Source organism: Bos taurus, chromosome 6 (genome assembly GCF_002263795.3).
Source record: "Bos taurus isolate L1 Dominette 01449 registration number 42190680 breed Hereford chromosome 6, ARS-UCD2.0, whole genome shotgun sequence".
NCBI lineage: Eukaryota > Metazoa > Chordata > Mammalia > Artiodactyla > Bovidae > Bos > Bos taurus.
In genome coordinates, this window is record NC_037333.1 from 60,033,015 (window position 1) to 60,053,791 (window position 20,777).

The 20,777-nt window shown below is 42.4% G+C and overlaps 1 protein-coding gene across 17 annotated transcripts in view; it reads right to left on the reverse strand.

The window, feature by feature from the left end:
- APBB2 (amyloid beta precursor protein binding family B member 2) overlaps positions 1-20,777 on the reverse strand; it is a 384,026-nt gene that overhangs the window by 321,261 nt on the left and 41,988 nt on the right.

Genomic DNA, 20,777 nt, shown 5'->3' on the forward strand with positions numbered 1-20,777 from the left:
GCTTCAGCAATATGTGAACCGTGAACTTCCTGATGTTCAAGCTGGTTTTAGAAAAGGCAGAGGAACCAGAGATCAAATTGCCAACATCTGCTGGATCATGGAAAAAGCAAAAGAGTTCCAGAAAAAACATCTCTTTCTGCTTTATTGACTACGCCAAAGCCTTTGACTGTGTGGATCACAATAAACTGTGGAAAATTCTTCAAGAGATGGGAATACCAGACCACCTGACCTGCCTCTTGAGAAATCTGTATGCAGGTCAGGAAGCAACAGTTAGAACTGGACATGGAACAACAGACTGGTTCCAAATAGGAAAAGGAGTACGTCAAGGTTGTATATTGTCACCCTGCTTATTTAACTTCTATGCAGAGTACATCATGAGAAACGCTGGGCTGGAAGAAACACAAGCTGGAATCAAGATTGCCGGGAGAAATATCAATAACCTCAGATATGTAGATGACACCACCCTTATGGCAGAAAGTGAAGAGGAACTCAAAAGCCTCTTGATGAAAGTGAAAGAGGAGAGTGAAAAAGTTGGCTTAAAGCTCAACATTCAGAAAACGAAGATCATGGCATCCGGTCCCATCACTTCATGCAAAATAGATGGGGCAACAGTGGAAACAGTGTCAGACTTTATTTTTTTGGGCTCCAAAACCACTGCAGATGATGATTGCAGCCATGAAATTAAAAGACACTTACTCCTTGGAAGGAAAGTTATGACCAACCTAGATAGCATATTGAAAAGCAGAGACATTACTTTGCCAACAAAGGTCCATCTAGTCAAGGCTATGGTTTTTCCTGTGGTCATGTATGGATGTGACAGTTGGACTGTGATGAAAGCTGAGCGCCGAAGAATTGATGCTTTTGAACTGTGATGTTGGAAAAGACTCTTGAGAGTCCCTCGGACTGCAAGGAGATCCAATCTGTCCATTCTAAAGGAGATCAGTCCTGGGTGTTCTTTGGAAGGACTGATGCTAAAGCTGAAACTCCAGTACTTTGGCCACCTCATGTGAAGTGTTGACTCATTGGAAAACAATGATGCTGATGCTGGGAGGGATTGGGGGCAGGAGGATAAGGGGACGACAGAGGATGAGATGGCAGGATGGCATCACCGACTCGATGGACGTGAATTTGAGTGAACTCCGGGAGTTGGTGATGGACAGGGAGGCCTGGCATGCTGCAATTCATGGGGTCACAAAGAGTCAGACACAACTGAGCGACTGAACTGAATTGAAGAAATATTTGTTTAATTAAGGAGCAACTCCAGCTCTAACTGGAAATCTATTTAACCACAGAAGTGAAATCATAATTAATATGATCATATCTAATTTTCCCCCTGTGTTTGTTTCCTTGGGGCATCTGTAATGGCTGACATGGAAATGGAATCATAAGTATTGTTATAAAAGTAACATTTGTTGGAAAGCTTATCTTATATTTTCACAGCTCATACACTATAGTATGGCTCTATTAATTTTTCTCAGGCTTTTTCAGAGAAATCTGAATTATTAAAATTACACACATTATGAGAATTCCCTGGTAGTCCAGTGGTTTAAGACTCCATGCTTCCAATGCAGGGGCGCAGGTTTGATTCCTGGTTGGGGAACAAGATCCTGCATGTTGTGTGGTACAGCCAAAAAAAAAAACCTACATACATTATCCACTTTAAACCAAGTAATACTGGCAAGTAAAATCTATCAGAAAGGACAAGTTGCTGCTGCTGCTGCTGCTGCTAAGTCGCTTCAGTCATGTCTGACTCTGTGCGACCCCATAGACGGCAGCCCACTCGTCCCTGGGATTCTCCAGGTAAGAACACTGGAGTGGGTTGCCATTTCCTTCTCCAATGCATGAAAGGGAAAAGTGAAAGTGAAGTCGCTCAGTTGTGTCCGACTCCTAGCGACCCCATGGACTACAGCCCACCAGGCTCCTCCATCCATGGGATTTTCCAGGCAAGAGTACTGGAGTGGGGTGCCATTGCCTTCTCCGAAAGGACAAGTGGAAGAAGACAAAAGGGGAGGAATAGGAATACAATTAATTGAGGAGGAAAATTCAAGAGTAAGTCGGGAATTAAACATAGCTAAGAATACAAATTAAAAGACTCTTACTCCTTGGAAGGAAAGTTATGACCAACCTAGATAGCATATTCAAAAACAGAGATATTACTTTGCCAACAAAGGTCCGTCTGGTCAAGGCTATGGTTTTTCCAGTGGTCATGTATGGATGTGAGAGTTGGACTGTGAAGAAGGCTGAGCGCCAAAGAATTGATGCTTTTGAACTGTGGTGTTGGAGGAGACTCTTGAGAGTCCCTTGGACTGCAAGGAGATCCAACCAGTCCATCCTAAAGGACATCAGTCCTGGGTGTTCATTGGAAGGACTGATGTTGAAGCTGAAACTCTAATACTTTGGCCACCTCATGCAAAGAGTTGACTCATTGGAAAGGACCTGATGCTAGGAGGGATTGGAGGCAGAAGGAGAGGGGGACGGCAGAGTATGAGATGGCTGGATGGCATCACCAACTCGATGGACATGACTCCAGGAGTTGGTGATGGACAGGGAGGCCTGGCGTGCTGTGATTCACGGGGTCACCAAGAGTCGGACACGACTGAGTGTCTGAACTCAACTGAACTGAAGAATACAAATGCTTCCTCACCCAGATTCTATGTTACTTTAACAAATGGTGGGGAAGAAATCCACAAAAGACACTGTTCTGAAGGAAATTACCAGAGCTCCTGAGGACACTGAATATCCCTGTGCTGTCTAAATCCATCATCAGTCCAGCTTCACCAATCCATCCACCCATTCATTCATTCCTTTTTCCTCTTTTCATTTCACGAAACATTTAGCAGTGTTAATTTTATTCACTTTATCGAAAAGTAAATCCTGATGTTATATTAGGAAAGAAAACTTTCATCTGCAAGTTAATCTCCACTGTGAAGCCAAGTATACAGTTTTAGGAAAGTTCATAGCCTTTCGAGTCTTGAGAGAAATGGGTTCCAGTCCCAACTGCATTGCTCATTTATCTGTGTGACCTGGAGACCGGTTCATCATTTAACTTTCTGAGTCTGATCACTGCTGTATAAAATGGGGGCCATAACATCTGGGCTTCCTGGGTGGTGCAGTGTTAAAGAATCTGCCTGCTGACACAGGAGACGCAGGTTTGATCCCTGGCTTAGGAAGATCCCCTCGAGAAGGAAATGACAACTCACTCCAGTATTGTTGCCTGGAGAATGCCATGCGCAGAGGAGCCTAGCAGCCTATAGTCCACAGGGGTTGCAAAGCGTTGGACACAACTGAGCATACACATCACATGTACCTCCTGGATAGCACGGGATGAAGGCCAGTGTCCTAAAGGACCATTCCTGGTACACAGCAAGTGCCTGTTTCTATTGTTCTTTCACTCCTGCTGCATTTGCCTGAAGGCTCCACAATTTTCTGTCTGGGCAGGTCAGTCTGAAGTGAGTATTCTCGAAACTATCAAGCACTCAGTTCCAAGCTGAAAAAGCTCCCACATGAAAGCCCTTCTCAAACAACCATCCTACGCCAGGCTTGTTAAAGCCGAGAGACTGCAGATCCTTGGAACTCTGTTCTGCTTTCCCCAAGTACAGACGAAATGAAAGCCACTCTCCTCAGGCTTTCTCAAACGACCTGGCACCCTCAAAGGGCGCTCAGGAGAGCATTTTAGCTATAGTGAAAGAAGCCAAAGAAATGACCCCCAAAATTTTCACCCCTGGAGCAAGCTAACCCTTATTGAATAATAAGTGGGAGAGTGGAAGGAACAAATACGCGAGGAGGGCTTGTAGACGTGTTCTGCTGCCCTCATCCCTACCTAACAGGACACACAAGGGCTCCAGTGTATGAGTCCTCTAGAAACCTGAAGCCAGCCAGGACATACCAAGAAATAAAAGTGTCAGTAAAGAAGGAAACTGCTGGTTCTGACCAATTTCCCCAGCCCTTCGATAAGAGCAATACACTCCAAAGCCCATTCCCAAGGCAATTCTATCTGGAGGAGAAGGGGCAAAGGCACTGACTCCAAGGCCAGGTGGCCGGGGCTCAAAACCTGGCTCCGTCCCACCCTTGCCGTGTGACCATGGACATGTCATGCCGGAAGGACATAATAACAGCACAGAACTCGGAGGGCTGCTGTGAGAACTGGGAGGATAAACAGTCACTCTGGTTTGTCTCAAGCCATGGCTCAAAGCCAGGTCGACATCAGGAGCACCTAGGAAGCTTTTCCAAAAGGTATGTGTCTGGACAGTAGGTCTGGTTTAGAGCCCAGAATGTGTATTGTGACAAAACCATGTCCCTCTCAGGACCACCCGGAGGTGAGATACACTGGCTGAGATCAAGTCCCAGCTCTATCAGACCAGCCTTTCTTGGCAGGGCAGCATTGGTTCAGGGTGCTTCAAGGCTACCACTGCCCACAAAAATGCCTCTACAACCTGAGTGCTGCTGCCTGAAATTCCTTTAGCAGGAGCTTTCCCCTGCACAACTCAGAGACACATTCTAAATCGGGAAAGGAACCAACCTTGAGTAGGCACCTACAGTGGGTCAGGCCCTTTCTGAGTCCTGCTCCTTGAGACCATCTCATGGCACAGCTCCTGTAGAGGAGGAGGGAACTATGGGGCAGAGAGCTTTCGTAGCAGAGCCAAGAAGGTTCTGCAGTAAAGCGGGCAGCTCTGCCCACGGCACCACACTGCCGCCTGGCCCACCGCCTGCTCTCAGGAGGCCTGGACATGGTTCTAAATCAAGGACAATGAAAGTGGACTGAAGGAGGAGCTCCAGACACACAGCCCACCCCGCCCCCAGGTCTTCCCAGGTGGTACTGAATCCAGACTAAGCTGGAGTACAAGGATGCAGAAAGGAGTCCTCCACTTAGACCTCAACTCTTCCTCGAGGAAAGGATTTTAGACAGATCTCAAACTCATCAAGCCTTCATGCTACGTCTATATGAAAGAAATGTATGAGCCTGAACTCTCTACCTCTCTATCTCCCTCTTTTTTCTAAGCAAAGGGAAAGGAATAGATGCATTAATGAAAATAAAGAAAATGACCTGATCTACCTCAAAAAATTTACTATACTGTGAAGCTCAATAAGATCACAATATCCACAGTAATATTAGCTAGTATTTATTAAATCTAATCAGTACCAAGAATACATCATCTCCCAACAACCTCTAGAAATTTCCATTTTTTGAATGAGAAAACTGAAGTAGGGGAAGGTAAAAATAACTTGTCCAAAGACCCAACATTTGTGAATGGAAATTCAAACCAGGATAAAATCTAGCCTTCTCAACTCTTAAGTCTAGTATCTTATTTTCTGTATGGACTCGCTTTGTCATCTGTCAGGTTTTATAGAGACATTACTTCCCTTGTCATTAGGAAATTTCCATGAGCTGTTAAGTGCCTCAACACTGCAGAAAAAGCAAAGGGATATGAATAATCTATAAACTGGAATCTCATCCAAGGAATAAACAAGGGAAGCTTGTAAACCTATTTTCAGCTTAATGAACACAAAATAAATAGAAGCATCCAAAGAAAATGAAGGCAATCAAGAAATAACATTAAGGAGGAAAGCAATAGGCTTAAGGGCAAAAAAAAAAAAAAAGACAGGATGCTGCTTTGTGGGTGCTGGAAAACAATGTTATTTATTGGGAAACATCAAGGACGAAAAACAAAGATGGGGATGTGATTTCGACAGCTGCGAGGCAGTGACCCAGGGCCCAGGCAAGCTGGCTGTAAGGAACTGGCAGGGGCCTCCCAGATGCTGCCGGCCTTGACTGGGAGGACAAGGGTCTGAGATCAACAGGCCTTAGAAAGGAAGTGACGGAATCCCTGCTGCTTAAGCAATTAGTCAGCATGCCTGAGAACACCACACTTCCTCTGATCTCCCTGCCCTGTGAATGCTAGGGCATTACCAGACTTCCTTCTCAACACAGGGGATTTTAAAAAAACACTAGACAGATCAGAAAGACAGGGAGAATTTCTCTCTCCCTACCACCACCCAGTCATCAATGAGGAACCAAAAGAGACCTGAGGAAGCTGAACACAGCCACTGAAATAACCAGCAGCCAAGAGAGTGGATTCCACGAACATTCCATCTCTGCCCTCTCAGCCGAATTCCTCAGCAACTCAGCCCATGAGCAGGCGAGTGATGGGCAGGGCAGATAGGATAACCTCTAAGAGGCCGGTTGTGCTCACTAGCTCCCTTCCCAGACTACCCTCTTATGTCCCATAGGCTGCCGTGAGTTCTCCAATGTGCTTCTACCATTGGAGAGAGGGAGAAAAGGAAGAATCTGAGTATAACGAATGTATTTAAGCCTCAATGAACCTATGAGAACTAGAAATACAAAATATAAGCAGAACTACTGGTGGCTCAGTCAGTAAAGAATCTAACTGCAATTCAGGAGAGGTGGACTTGAACCCCGGTTTGAGAAGATCCCCTGGAATCCCCTGGAAAAGGGAATGGCAACCCACTCCAGTATTCTAGCCTGGAGAATTCCATGGACAAAGGAGCTTGGCAGGCTACAGTCCATTGGGTCACAAAAAGTCGAACACGACTGAGTGACTAACACTTAACCCTGGAGCCAATAGAAGTATCCACCATTTATTGAGCCATTATTATGGGCTAGGCACCGCTCAAAACATACAGTAGGTACTGATTCATTTAATTCTAACAACCCTCTGAAGAAGGGAGGTTAAGCCACTTGTCCAAGGAACACAGAGCCTGAGCTCATCTTAATCCCTATACAGGCAGCATCAACTTCATGAATAAGACTTCTCAGCTAATGACAGGATGTTACTTTGTTCTTTGCCTGAAGTTCTATCAACTCAAACTGACAATACATACTACAGAATGCTGCCAGCTTCCCTGGGGAAAAGGAGATGACAAGTCTACAAGTAGAATCTGGTAAATACACAGCTCGAGTGAAACCAACCACGCCCCTCATAAACACAGCTCCTTGATGCCAGACTCCTGAACACAGGCTCCAAGTCTCTATCAGAAGAGCAGCATTCCAAGTGACCAGTGGCCATGAGGACCCATCCAGTGAACTCACTAACTCAGGAAAGTCTGTAAAACCCAGAAGTGTTGAATGGGTGACTCCAGATCATATGGCTTCTCTCAGAGCAAGCCAGGGCTAGAACCTGAGCCTCCCAGATGCCAATTTCATGCCCTTTCAATTCTTTAAAAACAAGCTTCATGTCTTGTCCCTTATCTCATACCTTTTATTATGGAAACTTTCAAACACATAAAAAGCAGAAATAATGAAAAACCTCTGTACCCACGATCCAGCTTCAACAATTATCAACTCATGCCCAATCTAGTTTGCTCTTCATACTCACACTCTCCCTTCCCCTCCACCACGCTCGCCAATTCCAGGCTGTCTGAAGGTAAATCCCAGGCACCATATCCTTTCATCCACAAATATTTCAACATGGATCTCTAACAAATAAGGCTACTCTAAAGCATAAACACACTAATATCATGTCTATGAAAATTAACCATAATTTCTTAACACCAGTTATCTGATCATTGCTCAAATTTCCCTAATTGTATTGTTTTTTACTGTTTGTTTGAATCAGAATGCAAATAAAGTGTACACATTGCAACTGGTTGATATATTTTGTAAGTTCTATTAATCTCTGTCTCTCTCTTTTTTAACAATCTATTTATTGAAGAAACCAGGTCAATTGTCCTGCAGGGTTTCCCATAACCTGGATTTTGCTGAGCTTTCTTTTTATCTCCCCACAATGCTCCGCACTATACCTTGTACAAAGGGGATATGCCTGGGCTTACCCACAGGCATTTGAATTTATTTTTATATTGTCATTCGCTTCCTCCCTCCTCCTCCCTGTTTTACAACAGCAAATTCCATTTAATTGTTGATTCAGCTCAACAACTATCTACTGAGTGCCAGTAAGGCTAGGCTGATGGAAGACCAAGGTGAATAAGACAAGATCCTTATCTCTGAGAAGACACAGTTCAATGAGGGGGATAAAGGCCATCTTGTTAATTCAAGGGGTACAGATGAGAACTATCAGAGAAGGCCCTAGAAGAAATTCAAAGATGTGGTGGGATCTAAGTTAGACTGCAAAAGATGGTTTGGGTCCATTTAGAACAAAGGACAATATGATGCAGAGGATAACCTGAGTGATGTTAGTAAGGTGGGAATGTTTCTGGCCAAGTTTTAAACAGACAGCAGTGCTGGTGGAGAAAATATTTTACAGAAAAAGAATTTGGTAAGAAAAGTTTCTGAATATCTGCTGGGGATCTGAGAATCATCAAATGAGGGGAGTAGCTCTAGATCCCTATTAGACAGGATTAGCATCAGTACTGAGAATGCATGAGAGGCCAGAATGCAGGGTGGGTTCCAATAATCCAGTTAACAGGGCCCTGAACTTGGCCAATTAGTGTTTGTGTATTAGTCCCTCTGTTGTGTCTGACTCTTTGTGACCCTGTGGACTGTAGCCCACCAGGCTCCTTTGTCCATGGAATTCTCCAGGCAAGAATACTGGAGTGGGTTCCCACTCCCTTCTTCAGGAGTCTTCCTGACTCAGGTATCAAACCCTGGGCAGACTCTTTACTGTCTGAGCCACCAGGGAAGCCCAAACTAGCCAATCAGAAAGAAAAGGAAGTGACATGATTTGTCACTTGAATACCCAGAACCCTAAGGCAGGAAAAGTGGAAGATATGAAACGCTGATTTGAGAAAACAGAAACAATGTTCTCGAGTATCTCCATAACACTTTAAGTAACACGCTTTCATAGCTCTGTAGGGCTTCCCTGGTGACTCAGATGGTCAAGAATCTGCCTGAAAGTGGGAGACCTGGTTCGATTCCTGGGTCGGGAAGATCCCCTGGAGAAGGAAATGGCAACCCACTCCAGTATTCTTGCCTGGAGAATCCCCACAGACAGAGGAGCCTGGCGGCTTCAGTCCATGGGATCGTAAAGAGTCAGACACACACTAAGCACACACACGTAGCTTTGTATTAACAGTCACATCAATATAAACATTCTCTAACGTTTTGCAAAGAAATAGAGGAAAACAACAGAATGGGAAAGACTAGAGATCTCTTCAAGAAAATTAGAGATACCAAGGGAACATTTCATGCAAAGATGGGCTGGATAAAAGACAGAAATGGTATGGACCTAACAGAACCAGAAGGTATTAAGAAGAGGTGGCAAGAATACACAGAAGAACTGTACAAAAAAGATCTTTATGACCAAGATAATCACAATGGTGTGATCACTCATCTAGAGCCAGACATCCTGGAATGTGAAGTCAAGTGGGCCTTAGAAAGCATCACTACGAACAAAGCTAGTGGAGGTGATGGAATTCCAGTTAAGCTATTTCAAATCCTGAAAGATGATGCTGTGAAAGTGCTGCACTCAATATGTCAGCAAATTTGGAAAACTCAGCAGTGGCCACAGGACTGGAAAAGGTCAGTTTTCATTCCAATCCCAAAGAAAGGCAACGCCAAAGAATGTTCAAACTACCGCACAATTGCACTCATCTCACACGCTAGTAAAGTAATGCTCAAAATTCTCCAAGCCAGGCTTCAGCAATATGTGAACCGTGAACTTCCTGATGTTCAAGCTGGTTTTAGAAAAGGCAGAGGAACCAGAGATCAAATTGCCAACATCCGCTGGATCATGGAAAAAGCAAGAGAGTTCCAGAAAAACATCTCTTTCTGCTTTATTGACTACGTCAAAGCCTTTGACTGTGTGGATCACAATAAACTGTGGAAAATTCTGAAAGAGATGGGAATACCAGACCACCTGACCTGCCTCTTGAGAAATGTGTATGCAGGTCAGGAAGCAACAGTTAGAACTGGACATGGAACAACAGACTGGTTCCAAATAGGAAAAGGAGTACGTCAAGGCTGTATATTGTCACCCTGCTTATTTAACTTCTATGCAGAGTACATCATGAGAAACGCTGGGCTGGAAGAAACACAAGCTGGAATCAAGATTGCCGGGAGAAATATCAATAACCTCAGATACGAAGATGACACCACCCTTATGGCAGAAAGTGAAGAGGAACTCAAAAGCCTCTTGATGAAAGTGAAAGAAGAGAGTGAAAAAGTTGGCTTAAAGCTCAACATTCAGAAAACTAAGATCATGGCATCTGGTCCCATCAGTTCATGGGAAATAGATGGGCAAACAGTGGAAACAGTGTCAGATTTTATTTTTGTGGACTCCAAAATCACTGCAGATGGTGACTGTAGCCATGAAATTAAAAGACGCTTACTCCTTGGAAGGAAAGTTTTGACCAACTTAGATAGCATATTCAAAAGCAGAGACATTACTTTGCCAGCAAAGGTCCGTCTAGGCAAGGCTATGGTTTTTCCAGTGGTCATGTATGGATGTGAGAGTTGGACTGTGATGAAAGCTGAGCGCCGAAGAATTGATGGTTTTGAACTGTGGTGTTGGAGAAGACTCTTGAGAGTCCCTTGGACTGCAAGGAGATCCAACCAGTCCATTCTAAAGGAGATCAGCCCTGGGTGTTCTTTGGAAGGACTGATGTTGAAGCTGAAACTCCAGTACTTTGGCCACCTCATGGCAAGAGTTGACTCATTGGAAAAGACTCTGACGGTAGGAGGGATTGGGGGCAGGAGGAGAAGGGGACGACAGAGTATGAGATGGCTGGATGGCATCACTGACTTGATGGATGTGAGTTTGAGTGAACTCCGGGAGTTGGTGATGGACAGGGAGGCCTGGCATGCTGCGATTCATGAGGTCGCAAAGAGTCGGACATGACTGAGCGACTGAACTGAACTGAACTGAACTGAAGAAGAAAATACCCATTCAAAGATGTATAATCAGATAAAGGTTTCAGAGCTGTGAAATTAAATGGCCACCTTGGAGGATTTCCGTTCTTTCAACAATGAACCCATGAAAACATCTCACTGTTTCACTCATTTCAGCAACTGCCAATTTTGAGCCAAACAAATTATCCTCAAGCAAATGTCACACACAGTAGGGAGTGAGTTCATTTTCCTAAACTGTTGTCAAAGCTTTGCATACTGAAGCTTCCAAAAAAGGAGAACTGGAAAAATGACAATTTAGAGGTGGGAAAGAAACATGAGTTATTTCAAAGCAGCAGCCTGTGATACGGAGAAATCTTTTTTTTGAAGTGCCTCCATCTAACATTTTCCAAGTTGCAATCATTTCAACTGCTGGTTTTCACTGTATTTATGCTAAAATTTAGCTGATTTATTTTAGTAGTATTTTACCAGGGTGAAAAGCCAAAAATGAATGGCGGGGGGGAAAGAAAAGAAAATACTACTGTTGGTTTTAAATGAAGTTGCTCAGTCGTGTCTTACTCTTTGGCTCCCAAGGACTGTAGCCTACCAGGCTCCTCTGTCCATGGAATTTTCCAGGCAAGAGTACTGGAGTGGGTTGCCATTTCCTTCTCCATGGGATCTTTGGGACCCAGGGATCAAACCCAAGTCTCCTGCATTGCTGGCAGACACTTTACATCTGAGCCACCTAAAGTAAAGATAAAACTAGAAATGTAAGGAATTAGGAAAGAAAGAACTTTGTTAAGAAAACGTTAGAGTAGTTTTATTTCTTCTGTTAATCTAAAACAACCCAAGGTTACTCTAAGTTAGAAAGTCCATGTATAACAGGTGAGGTGAGTAGGTTATGGGGTGAGGGTTACCCATCCATTGAGGCAAGTTAGTACCCACCCTAAATAATCAGTTCAAGGCCAGGAAACTCCTAACGCCCTTAGGAGGATAGTACAGTCTCTGATGAGTAAGGCAGTTAGGAAGGGGAGAGTCACAGCCTCCTCCAAAACCTCCCTCACTGTGGGGTCCATTTATTTAGCTATATATCTTCACAACATATTTATTGTGAATGGATGGGCACTTTTTGCCAAAACTGCACAGACAATGAGTATAGACCATTTGCACTTTCATAGAAAAACTTACCTATTTTGAAAATACATCTTTCTTGTCTGAATGAAAATCATCATTTATTTTTCACAAGGTAATATTAGAAAATATTGTGCTTACATGGGTCTTCCCTGGTGGCTCAGACAGTAAAGAATCTGCCTGCAATAAAGGAGACCCAGGTTTGATCCCTGGGCCAGGAAGATCCCCTGGAGAAGGGAATGGCAACCCACTCCAGTATTCTTGCCTGGAGAATTCCATGGACAGAGGAGCCTGGCGGGCTGCAGTCTGTGGGGTTACAGAATCGAACATAACTTAGCAACATTTTCATTTTCTTTCATCCTGAAAGCACAGGGTATGAAAGAGAGGAGAAAAACAAATGACATTTCCTGAGGTCCCATGACATGTGCAGATCTTTACCTAGATCTTGTTTAATTTGGTGGCAAACTTAAAAGTAGATCTTGTCGTCTACATTTTAGAAGTAAATAACTGGAGAGTTAGCTTAAGCACTTAACCCAAGAGTCCTCCATTAGTGTCAGAGCTAGAGTTGAACTGGGTGTATTTTACTCAAAACTGCTACCTTATCCACTTAGCATACCATTTGACACACATTGCATGATGGCAGAGTAATGAAATTTCTTTCAATTTTTTTTTTCCTTATCTATAAAGGAATGAAAGTGAAAGTTTAAGTGTTAGCTACTCAGTCGTGTCTGACTCTTTGTGAACCCATGGACTATAGCCTGCCAGGCTCCTCTGTCCATGGAATTCTCCAGGCAAGAATACTGGAGTGGGTTGCCATTCCCCTCTCCAGGGGATCTTCCCAACCCAGGGATTGAACCCACATCTCCTGTATTTCAGGCAGATTCTTTACCATCTGAGCCACCAGGAAAGCCCTATAAAGGAATAATGAAAAAAATTTTTAAATCTACAAGGAGGTATGTATCTTTGTAGAAAAGTTAGAAAAAGGGTTTCATATTATTATTATTTGGGGGACATTTTTCCCCAGGAGTCTGAGATTTAGAAACATTCTGGGATTTTTTTCCCCCTTTTTTTGATGTTTTTAAAATATATAATAATATAAGCATATTTTAAACCATTCACATCCCAACCTTCTTACAGTCAAGTAATCTCAATTCCTACAATAGTATTTATAAGCACGCTATACCAGGATCATTCAAAATGATAGCATATAACTCCAGTTAGTATTTCTCAAGCTGCAATGCATGCTCCCAGACATAGTCTCAGAAGTCCACATTTTCTCAAGTTTGAAGAACTTGAGCCTAGTTAATTCTACCATATCCCTTTAGAAGAAAGAACAAATAAATTACTTTATAGTTAAAACAGAGGAATGATATGAGGTCCTGAGAAGCACTCATACCACTTCCATAATATCCTTAACAAAAATGCGTAACACATGAAGAATCAACCAGCAAACCCAAAACGAGGGGCATTCTACAAAATAACTGGTCAATACCCTTCAGAGTGTCAAAGTTATGAAAGACAAAGAAAAGGTGAGGCCTTGTTCCATATTAAGATGACTGAGGCACTATGACAACTGAATATAACTTATAATCCTGGATTGGATCCTAGACCAGAAAAAGAAACATTAATGAGGCATTAACTGGCAATATTTAAATAAGGTTCCTGGACAGTAATATTAGACCAATGTTTAGTCCCTGATTTTTGATTACTATACAGTGATTATGTAAGATAGTTACATTTAGAAAATCTAGATGAAGAATGTAAAGGAATTTTTTGTATTTTTCACTATATTTTTAACACTTAAAATTTAGGCTTTTTGAAAGCCTAAAATTATTTCAGAATAAAAAGTTCAAAACACTAAAAAATTTTCAATAGACAAAGAAGGGTATGAAACATCAAAAAAGAAATCCCAAACAGCAGAAACCTGTGCAATGTCTATTAACATACAATGGACTAAGGGGCCCGTCTCCTCTACAGAGATGGCCTTAATGGAGATCTAACAGACACATGTCAGACTCTTATTTGGCTTCTCAGGTAGGTTTCCCTCCAGAACACATGTCCAGACTCCTTTCTAGTTCTAGTCTTTAACATTAACCAACTGATTTTTATTTCATATGAAGCTCTTGTGATCTGAACTAACAAGAACCCATTCCCCAGAGTCCAATTGTTTTATAGGTGTACTGAGAAAAAACTGATTTTCCAGGTTATTAAAGGTAAAAGCCAGACCCCAGACTTTGGTGATAAACAGCTACTTGCCCTGTGTGCTGCCCAATGACCATTCTGCAAGACCGTTACACCAAAAGCTCCTTACTGTTTCACACTTTGCTGCAAAGAAAATAGGCAGCTCCCAACAAAAGAATGTGTACTCAAGGTACAGTTACCTTGTAAAGCAAGAGAAGATGTCAGAAGCCAACTCTGAATCTTGTTGAATAAAGGATTATGGAGGACAAAATAGTCAAAGATCAAGAGCCAAACTTATACACAACTCAGCTAAGGTTTAGCAGACTGTTGGTTTGAATAACACTTTTATAAGATTCCCCTAGAACCTATATCCACAGTGGCCCAGAATGATCCTTATAAAAGGTAATCCTACCCATGTCTTTCCCCAACCTAAAGCTCGTACATAGTTTTCAATTGCATTTAAAACAAAAACAAAATCCTGGTAGTAGCCTAGTGTCCTGGGCCCTGCCCACTACTCCAGCTCTTCATCAAGGTCCCTCTGCTTTGCATGCTCCAGGCCCTGAGTCAGTCTTGATCTTCATTCCAAAGACTCAGTGCAAACTGTGCTCTTTGTCTAGAATGTCTTCCCACTCCCATCACCCTGACATACCCACACACTCACACACACCCAGCCTAGCTAACTTCGATCCACTCATCAACATCATTCGGGTTTCAGTTGAAATATCACTTAATCAGGGTGGCTTTTACTGACCAATCTTGAGAATTAACAGGGGTCCTATGATTTCTCTTCATAGAACCTACCACCATTTCTAACTATATATTTAAAGGCTCTTGGTCTCCTATTAGATTAGGAGCACCTAGAGGGCAGGGATTAAGTCTGGTTTGCAGACCACCACATCCTAAAGTCCAGCACAGCATTCTGCACTTTGGACAGAGAGGTGGATGATCCTGCCCAAGTCCTTAACTTTTTTCAGGGATTAAATGAAGCACTGTATGTCAAGCATATGGATATGGTAAGCACTCATCAATGAGAGCTATAAGAATTACGCCAAAAGGTCTTTGCTCCAAATATGCTTGAAATTTACCTCTGCTTTTTCTTTCACCTGATGGAGGGGAAAACAGCCTAGCAAAAGATGCCAAGTTGTCACTTTTTCGATGATATTTCTTGACTGCCAAGTCAGCTCATTTTAGGATTACTGAAAAACTTCAAATTGCAAGGTATCATCAAGAAAGGAAACACTTCTAAAATTAACACACTACATTTTTGTTACTCTGAGATAAATCTATACTCATCATCAGTTCATTTTTACTTCCCTCTATAGTCTTCAACGTCATCATCTCTTTCAAACTTCTGGTTATTACTACAAGGACATTGACTCCGTTTTCAAAGACTCTACTAATAATTTTCATGAAAAGGAGTTAAAACTATGGCCAAAATTTCACCTGCTTTAAAAACATGAAAAGCTTGCTTACCTCAACTATGAACTCGTGAAAGTAGGATAAATCAGTTACCCTGAGCAGTCCTTGTTCATAGGATTTAGAATCATGTACAGTGGTAAGTCAGTGAAAAGATAAAAATAGGGGACTGAAACACCCAAACTGATCATTTTTTTCAAGATATGTTTCATTGTAAGAGCAGCGAAATTCTCCTGGGCCCAGACAATATGCTCAGGCAAAGGAAACAGGGTCCAAATACTGAGATTTCTTAGGAGATAACTAGACAAATTCCTATTGACCAGAAGAAAAATGAGAATTCAAGAGTGTGTTACTTCCTTAGAAGTAAACGACACTTTAAAGAAAATGTCTCCACTGAAATTCCAGATTTATATATTCTATGCAGCGATCACCTAGCAGCTGCATGCAAGGTCCAGTGGGTAATTCAAAGATGGACAAAGATGGGAGTCGGGGGAGACTTTCCTTCTACCCTCCTAGGTTTGATAGCTAGGTCTATGAAATAAACTGAGAACAGGCAGATTAACAGGAGAAAAGGTCCACGAATGTATTAATTTTTAACATAACACACATTGGAGACATCACAGGAAAAATAAAATGAGTACCCCAAAAAAGCAGTGAGATTTGACAGCTTATACACCATCTTAAGGAAAGGGAAGGATATCAGCCTCTCTGCAGAGAGCAAACGATTTTTTCAGAAGATGAATAAGCCCTTAGAAGAATAGATGGGAGACATCATAGTTTGTTATGAAGTCTGTCTGGGTGTGGTGTATGTGAAGAAGCAATCCTTCCCTGGTTGATGAAAGTCGTGGGGAGGGGATCTGTGACAACCAAGTTCCTTCTGGAGGATCTGTCTTCAGGTAGATAAGGGGAGTTCAGAGAAAGCCTCTCTCTGTATTTGCTGTTTTTCAAGTGCCTTTAGTTAAAACAATCAATATATCAAAGTAGCACATTTTGGGGGGCATGTAGGTGAACTCCTTCAGATGATCGGTATCCTCAGTCATGGGATAAACAGATACACAATACATACAAAACTGCTCATGCATCTGATACTTTGAATCTCACGAAAGCTAAGAACCTGTGGGGGGGGGGGGTGTTGTGGGGGCGGGGGGGGGGGGTGGTGATATTTAAGCAAAAAAAGCTCTCTTAATTTAATCCCCCTGCCAGACTAACCAGCACACCCCACTCCCTCTCCACAGCACAATGACTAATGTTTCAGCACACCAGCAGCTCACAGCTAGTAGGAGCCGCTACTAGAGCCCAGGGCTTCTCCAAGTATGGTCCAGAGATAGACACCAGTCTGCAAACTGTTATCAGCTGCCCAGGAAATGGAAAGTGAGCATTTACAATAGAAATGTGGGTAGTCTTCAGACACAGTTGCCACACCCAAGTGCATGAATAGCAGACTCATCTCAGTGACCAGTTTTGGTGATGACGACCTTGTGAGGCAAGTTGTCAGGTGCTGTAGAACCATGGGATCACAAGAGATAGTTTAAGGTTACCTTCTCAACGGTAATGTAAGTATATTAAAATCGAAACCCACTTCTTTCATTGAAAGATCATTTACATTTGACCATAAATTTAAAGGACAAGTTGGATTTGGCTACTGAGGAAAAACTGACGTTGAATTTTGACACAAGCATCACTTGCTTCATTTTGGAGAAAAGTGAAAAATAAAGATCCTGAGCTTGCTGAAATTGCTTTGTCTTTTTTCATCCTCATCAACATCCCTCTACAAGGCCAGTTCCTCTACCATGGGTGTTACTAAAACAAAATCATAATCAATTGAGATATACATTATTCATTAACTCTGAGACAAGCTAGCACTAACCCAGCCTAGAGTAAATAGGTTAACAAGCAAGAGTAAGTTCATCTATGACATCAAAAATCTTAAAACACTGATTACATCCAGTGAACCAGTGAAGTTGCTCAGTCGTGTCCCACTCTTTGCGATCCCATGGACTGTAGCCTACCAGGCTCCTCCATCCATGGAATTTTCCAGGCAAGAGTACTGGAGTGGGTTGCCATTTCCTTCTCCAGGGCATCTTCCCAACCCAGGGATTGAACCCAGGTCTCTTTACCGTCTGAGCTACAGGGTTATTTAATATGGAGAATCACCACTTTAGTCATAATTTTCTGTTCAGCTATAACTGGATTAACAAATTAACAAGCTATAGTGAGTTGTTATGTGAATTACCTATATTCATGCTTTTTTTTTGAAGGAGATGCACAGATTTTGTAATTTTCTTTCCTATATTTGCTGTGTTTATATTTAACAAAATGTAATTTTATTTATGTTGTTTCTAAAATATTTTTTAAAAAAACCTAAGGCTTGCATAACTTTTTTATTTCTTTCCTCCTTTTTTTTGTTAATAAAAGAACAAATCCATGACAGATTGAAAATAAAAAGACTAGACCTTCACCACATATAGGTTGAGAAGCAGAGGTCAGCCCCCCAGTAAAGCTGTACCTTTCTCTAGGGTCAGATGTGTTCACGTCTGTCTATGCTAGTCGTTCAATTGTATGTAAACACATAATAAACTGTATAAAAACACATAAAATATGAGCTCAGAAAAATGTTTCTATGAAAATGAAGTTGCATATCTGAATACTGTGGAGTAATTCAATGAAAGAGTAACACTAAAATAACTGCTGTCAAATTAGGCATGAAAAAGTGGCAAAGGATGGGGAGGCAAATCAGAAGAACCTGGAAGAATTCTAAACTCATAGCTCACAAGCATCCTAACACTCTAAAGCAAGCCAAACTGAAAACCAGGTAGACTAGGCATTGCAGGTTATGGTCCATGTGCCAAAAAACACATGGAAACCACTTATCAGGCCCTACTTCAGAAATTAGCAACATGGATGTACATTTATATGTCTAAATTTAAAATATAAGATATAAATAAATGTAATGTTTTTTACACTTCTCCACTTCAACTGAGCAGCTGCTGGTCATAAGAGCCCCAGATAAAACAGCTTATCCTATAAACACAAAATTCTGCACTGAATATTCAAGAGATTCTGACCTCCTGGCTCTATTACTGAGACATGACCGGTAGATGACAAAACAGGGACAAAATACAATGTATAGAAAGACACACCAGTCACAAAAAGCATAAGGAGTCCAAAGAGAGATTCTAACCATATAAAGAAAATGAAACAACTTGTGAAATTGCAAAGCATATGTCTCTTTTTTAGTAACACTCTTATTCATACTGCATTCCTGCAGAGAATGTGCTTTTTAGCAGTTAACAGCATTAACCAGGAGAAGGCAATGGCACCCCACTCCAGTACCCTTGCCTGGAAAATCCCATGGATGGAGGAGCCTGGAAGGCTGCAGTCCATGAGGTCGCTAAGAGTCGGACACGACTGAGCGACTTCACTTTCACTTTTCACTTTCATGCATTGGAGAAGGAAATGGCAACCCACTCCAGTGTTCTTGCCTGGAGAATCCCAGGGACGGGGGAGCCTGGTGGGCTGCCGTCTATTGGGTCGCACAGAGTTGGACGCGACTGACGCGACTTAGCAGCAGCAGCAGCATTAACCAAATAAAAGCAGAGCCCTAGGGGGACTTTTTTCGAAAGGTCAAGAAACAAATGCAGAATCAAAAAGTAATATATAAAATTCCTTTATGAGATACTGCAAAACATTTTCCTCTTACTATTGTTAGGTAGGTAGAATAGGGAAAAGGAGTCCAAAATGGCGGTGGCTAAAAGACAAGGAAGGTCAAAGGAAGGTCGGAGGACCAGAGTGAAGACTTCAGGCAGAACAAACAGCACTCCTGGCTAAGCCCGATTTGCATAGGGCAGGCCCAGGTGGAGGAAAACACATATAAAAGGAGGAGCCAAACGCTCGCTCTCTCTCTCTCACTCTCCTGCTGTCTTCTAAATAAAATAGAGCTGTAACACTGATTTGCCTAAGAGCTATAACACGGTTTGTCCAAGACCCAAGAGCTAATGTCCGTCGCTCCAAATCTTTATTGTGACGAGACAAAGAACCGAGGAACGTACACTCACGTGACACTATCAATACAGAAAATTGTTTTGAAACATAAACCAAACTAATCCATGGCCACAGGTTTAGCTTAATTCTGAATCAAACTTTTTGGAGCTTATCCATGGAATAAATGCAGGGGAGGAAAAAATAATTTTCCCTCCACATTTCTGAATTCTTAGCTGAAACTCTTGTAATAAAAGACAGATTAACAAGAAAGAAAAAAAAATAAAAACTCATTAACATATATACTTCGTATACATGGGAGATATCCAGAGGAAAATGAATAACTTGAAGAGGTGGCTTAGAATTCAGACTTAAATACCATCATAATAGGGAAAGGCGAGGGGGAAGTTAGCATCTTAGCGGAAAAATGAATGGGTCTTTAGAAGAGGAGGGACGAATGATAGTTTGTGACAAAGTCTGTCTGGGCCTGGTGTTGACTCCTAGTCTCCTTTCCCATGATAAGGGTCAATCCCTTCTGGGTGATGAAACTCCTGGGGTGGGGCTCTATGACAACTGAGTTCCTTTTGGAGGATCTGTTTTCAGGCAGATAAGGAGACAACTGGGACATGAGGCAGACAAAGCCTTCCCCTGCATTTATGTGGCTCAGAGCTTCCCTTGTGGCCCAGCTGGTAAAGAATCTGCCTGTATTGCGGGAGACCTGGCTTCAATCCCTGGGTTGTGAGATGCCCTGGAGAAGAGAAAGGCTACCAACCCCAGTATTCTGGCCTGCAGAAGTCCATGGACTGTACAGTTCCGGGGTCACAGAGTCAGACATGACTGAGTGACTTTCACTTTTCAAGGGCCTACAGTTCAAAATAATCAATATATCAAAGTGGCATCTTCAGAGGCGGCATGTCCTAAACTCCTCCAGTCAAATTCGGGGCAGCATATGCTACTACCCTCCACACAGAAAGCGCGGGCTATGGGGGGTGGACACCAGGTGCATGTTCCAGGCCCTGCCCTCCAACTGTGGCTCTGCCAATAATTAGAACCATGACTCTTAATTTTGGGGTCCCCATTTGCGATCTCAGGGAGTCAGCACCACAGGTGCTACCCACGCTAAGCTTCTATTACTGTGGAACTAAACACACCAGTGAAATGCAATGACGCTTTTATGGGCAATGAAAGGCAAGAGGCAAACATAAAATCCACTAGAGTGACAGATCTGGACACTTGCCACCTTGGTTATGAAAAAAAGGAAAACATGGGGAGACATGTAGCCCAGATAGCAGTGTCCCGGACAACCAAACTTTTATAATCCTTTCTGGGAAAA